Consider the following 6,075-nt stretch of genomic DNA (forward strand, 5'->3'; position numbering starts at 1 on the left):
AACGTTTGTATAAGTTATATGTAATTTTTTTTTTTGGTTTTTTTTTTTTTTTTTAAATAAATTGATAAAAAAAAATTGTACGAGTAAGATATTCATTAAGTTTTTTCTTTTTTTTTTGCTTTTTTCATTTTATTATTAACTAAGTGAAAATTTAGTGATACCTCTAACTAAAGCCTTTGCTAGCATTAACTAAGGTACTCACAGATTAAATTAACAAATAATCTGAAAAAATATTAAACCAACGAACATTATCTATCGCACTGCTCATGACAGCGTCTCTATTTTTATTATCATGTTCTTTAATATCCTCCTGGTACAGATTTTGAATATATAATACGCATTGATTGACCTTGTATAGGAACAAAATTCGTTTATATGTACGCATTAATTTACGTACAAAGTCAGTTTGAAAATTAAAACGAAAATGTTATTAAATTCATATTTGTCCGTTTAATTCATCGGTAAAATACAATCTAGGGTGTACAATATACCATAGATTGTATTGTAAATACAATAGCGACTGTATGATTCGACCTATGGTCACTATTTATTGTAACTAATTTTTCTTAGATACTCTTTTTCTAATCTTTACGTTTTTTACTCCTACTTCTACTCCCATTGTTCATAATATTTCGTCGCATCAAACAAAATGGTAAATTTATTTTATTGTCGCACGGCCACCACTATTTTAGTTAATAATTTCAAGAAAAAAAAAAACATTGCCCTTTCTGGCTTCCTCATTATTTATTATAAGCTTAAATTTCTTTCATTTCCCTGTGTTTTTTAAACTGAGCCACATATAATCTCATTTAGAAACATTATTTACTTGATATATGAATTTCTTAATGCTTTTATGCCATCGTCATTATTACCACTATTAATCGAACTACTTATCCCCTCCGCTAAATATGTCCACCTTTACTCAAAACTATCCCTATCATTGATAATTTCTTGTAAAATTTACTTAATTGATAGAATTGTTCTATTTTCCAATATAGTTACTATTAACTTTTTCCATTCTGATGAATAAACGAGGATAAGTTTAATTTATACAAATAATATGAAAAATGGCCTTACACAAAGCATTATTTTTATAACATTCTTTAACTTAATCAGATATTTCATATTATGAAAAACTTAAAAACAATTCTTTGTTTCCTCGTAAATCATTACCATCTTACAAAGTAAACATCAGATTTGTATTTCATGTTATCAGAAAATATAGTTGAAAATCAATAGATCTTAAAATGTGAATATTTATCTTCTTAAATATATGTAAAAGAAAACGTTGCTTTATTGTGTAGATTCGTTTGATTAAATCTTTCCAAACTTCTTGGCATTGTGTTGCAATATATCTGATCCAACATAGCTACTAATGTACCAATAATTTAATTTTTATAATCAAAATACAAATTCTACGAAGTTCAAGACTTGAAATCAGTAAGGGTCAATTATTTATATATTATACAAAATTTATAAAATTAGTTAAACAGATTAATGCGATTAGTTATTGCAGTGTCATACAATCCATTCTTATTATTATTCGTTATTATTGCATAAAAATTACATTTTTATAATTTTTTGTTATATGTAATCATATTCAACCCACTATTAACTAAACTTAATTTCATCAATGGGCTTAGATTATTTGTAATTAAAGAAAAAAGTACTTCTTAAATATTAAATATACTTATTTTAATTGTTTAAAATAAAAATAAATTCTGCTTTAAGGTATTGTGATATAATCTCGATGAGATATAAGCATTATTTAAATGAATTTTAAATATGCTGTTCATAATTCGAACAATGTCATTGACGATAAAAATGTGGGCACGAACGAGTAAATATTTACTTTTTAGAAAATGAAGGAAAGGAAATGAGCGACGCCTATATTAAAGATATACAACGCATTGCATGATACATACTGTAAATATAAGGGAATCGTGTTGTGTCGATTATTTAGAAAAATAGTTAAATATATTTATATATATATATATATATATATATATATATATATATATATAGACATATTCATAAATTTAAATAAGAATAATAAAGTTAACGAAGAAGACGAAAGCACAAGTTCCCTTTACACATTTTTCTAACAGCTGACATTGGAAGAAAAACTACAATTTGTGTTCTTAGGCAATATTACGCATAAATAACGAGCACTTTCAAGTGTCAAAATGTAATAAGGAAGGAAATTTATTATTATTAATTATTATTATTATTAATTATATTAATTAATAGCGATTAATGATGGGTGAATGGATAAAGAAAAATAAAAAATCTAGTTAACAATGAAAATAATGGTTGTCAGAGGAATATATGCTTGAATATTATGATATGTAGAATGTGCGTGAACATGCGGACTATGCGATTAAAGGATAAACAAGCGCGAATGAACAAAACAAGTAAGTTAATTATGGTGAAAAGGAAGTGAAAAGGAGCAAATAAATCAATTTTATTTGCAGTCTTTTTGTCATTAGATAGTTCAATTTTAAATATAATAATTAAGAAAGATAAATAAGAAAAAAATCAGAATCTAGACGGTTATGTATCCAAATGTTTTAATTGTAAATCAAGTTTTTGTACAAAGCTTTTATTATTAATAGCGATGAAGTAATATAATGATATTACGTTGTTTTTTAATTTTATAGAAGATATTGTAAGAGGTGGCATTTTCCTCATTCTCTCCTGCCCATTATTATATATGTATATGCATGTGCGTGCGTGTGCGCGCTTATGTTTATATATATGCAAGTATGTATGCACTTGCGCGTGCGCGCGTGTGAATAAATGGCTGTATAAATGAATACACATGTACACGTAAGTAAAAAAATAATGTGCAGATTTTTTCATTTATTCATTTTTCCATTTTTTTTTCTCAATTTAAATATGCATATGCAGACACGTATGTGCATGAATATATGCATATATTAATACATTTATGCATACATAAATACGCATATCCCATACACACGCACGCGTACGCATACACATACAAACATATGTACATATGCATACATAAATAATTATATATTAACGCCTCGTACAAGCCCCTGGTGCGCGAATATTTTAGCAAAACTAATTAGTTATCGATTAATTATTATTGTGTAATAATCACGCGATATATACTGGGTCACTGTTATCATGTTTCCTAGACCCAACAAGGCGTATAGTGAACTTTTTCAATGCTGTTTTTTAAATAAAACAAAAGAAAATTCTATTTGAATTTAATAAAAAGGGTGAACTTATAAATGTATAATTATACATGAATTACAATGTAAAATATTGTTTTTTCGAAGAGGCAAATAATTTATAACGAAGTCAAAAAGACATCACCGAGATTAGATAATTATTGAAGGAAATTAAATAAGTGAAAAAGAAAGAGCGAGCTACAAAAAAAAAAAAAAATAAATAAATACGAAAGGAGAGAATAAAGCGACAGGTTTTCTCCGTTCACCCTTGAAGAAGCATCTCTATCCTTCTAAATGAAAATCCCTGCGCTTTGGATTAAAAAACAATAATAATAAGGAGAAAGACAAGGAGAGAAATGGGACGCGCCTGATGGTCTAAAATTGTCAGTCGCATAGTACAAATAATGTCTTGTACATAGGCACCCTAATACCCTACCCCTCTAAATTGGTTAATTTTACTCACAAACAACACCCACATTCACTCTGTAACTATAGTATTTATTACTTGGGTAGTACGTCATTATTGGGATTATTATTACTATTATATTAATATTACGAAATACAGTTTTATGTGTATATATAATTATATACCCCATTCTGCATTGAAATTGTGTTCTTATTATTTATGTATCTCAACTGTTTCATTTCAGATTTACATATTATATTTTATTATCATTTTGTTTATTTTTATATTTATCAACGTCACGTCTAAATCAGCATTATTTACTTTTCTTTATATGTTATTTCATATGTAATTCATATGAAATTGTGAAAAGTAAAATCGATCAAAATGAGCGCTCTTGTGCCTCCAACATCAAGGAGACATAACACTGGTACTTTAAATTACAATTATTATATTTCTATAAATAATTATAGGCATGCTTAATTTTGAATGCGTGCACGCATCTTATGAAATTGCCTATTACGCCAAAGATAATATTTTCTCATGGACAAAATTCAAGGTAACATGTTATGCATTTAATATTGTCGAAATAAATAGTATACAAAAGACAAGTTTGCAATAACTGTATTAATTTTTGCTTTTTGTCTTTTCAATTGAAAGAACTATGCTGGCTACATGTCAGCGTTTAAATTAATCATACTGATTGAGCTGATTATGATTCAAGAAGAAAGCATAAAAGTGTATAATAATAAACTTCATTATCGTCAACACAAAATACATTTAACACGCAAATCAGTGCGATATTGATTTATTAAATTCATTTAACTCGTACGCGATACATTTTTTTCAATTTTCCCTTTAAAGGCATTTTATACATTTGACCGCGTATTCATTAATAACGGATCCAATAAATATTTATCCAATTATTTTATTATTTTAAGATAATATAAAGTAAAAATATATAATTTATAAATCGGCACATAATTTTCTATTGAACACTATCATCGAAATCCCACTTATTAATATGCCGATGAAAGCTTTTATTGATTATTTCCAATATTGTATTAGAAATTTTATAACAGTATAGCAATGATCTTAGAAATTATATGTTGAACATGTGATATGTCAAGACTATTTGGTCTAAATTTTTACTATCAGATACAATGCATTTATACTCAATAAATATAACTTTACAGACTCGAAATATTTTTAATTATTATATTGAGAGATGATAAGAGTATAGTAATAAAAAAGGCACAAACACTTATTTAAAAGAATAAAATTATTTTTTAAAAAATCAAATAAATCGAAAGTTACTAATAATTTGTCAATTCAATTATCCATTTTCAATTACATTTATTTACAACATTGAGTCTAAATACACCGTACAAAACTCAATAATCTTTCTTCGTGTTAATTTTGTAAAGTAAATAATTGCTAGAGAAACAAAAATGTTAGAATATTATAATGTAAAATAATTTATTAATTCAAAAATAAAATAATAGTTTTATCACAGAAAAATTGGTTAATTTTTAAAAGTATATTCTACTTTTATGCTGTATTACATTATTTTTATCTTAAGTTATTTTGTAAGCTAAGAAGCTTTACAATTGACTTCATATTTATAAATTTTCTAGTTCCAATATTTTAAGTATAACATCGAAATATTCTTTAAATTATTAATAAATCAATTAAATTATATGAAAAGGAAATTTCCGTTTCTGTTTATTGGATAGCATAATAGATTTATAAGTACAAGAAATTCACCAGCTTCCAAAATTCCCTTATAGATTTAATTAGATTACCACCCGTTATGTGAATTCAGACAGTTTAGAGTATAAATATAACGTGTAGTGCTGACGGCACTAGAAACTTATTTAATGTTAGCAAAGTATTTTTAATACACCTGTTGATTGTTGATTGTTGATTTAGACTTTCTTACTCAAAATAAACAACGTCGATGCATCTCACCTGCTAAATTTGTCTATTGCTTATCTATAACTATACATAAATCTATAAATCTATGGATTTATATGTTTGCCTTAATTCCTTCTTATGGATATTATAAAATGTAAAAAAATATAATATTTCTTCAATTAAAAATTATTAAACAATTAATAATACATCTTTAATTTACAAGTCTTTATTATGTAATAAAAAAAAAAAAAAAAAAAAAACTAAAATCTCGTTATTCTAAAAATGGAGCATAATCTCTACATGCATTTTTGTTTTTTCCTAATCCTATAACGAAGAATCAATTATGAAGATAAAGGCTTATTTGTATTTTATAGAGTGAACGACTAAAGTAATATCAAGTGAAGTATTATGCACTGGTAATTCTACTCGTAGTATGCTTAATGCAAGATAGAAGTAAGTGATTTATAATTTATTGACCTTGCAAACTTATTGAATACAATGGTAAAAATAAAAATTTTGGTCTAAAAAAAAATCAAATTTTAGGACCGTCAAAAC

The sequence above is a fragment of the Ceratosolen solmsi genome, unplaced genomic scaffold, assembly GCF_000503995.2.
Source record: "Ceratosolen solmsi marchali unplaced genomic scaffold, CerSol_1.0 scaffold10, whole genome shotgun sequence".
NCBI classification, from domain to species: Eukaryota; Metazoa; Arthropoda; class Insecta; order Hymenoptera; family Agaonidae; genus Ceratosolen; species Ceratosolen solmsi.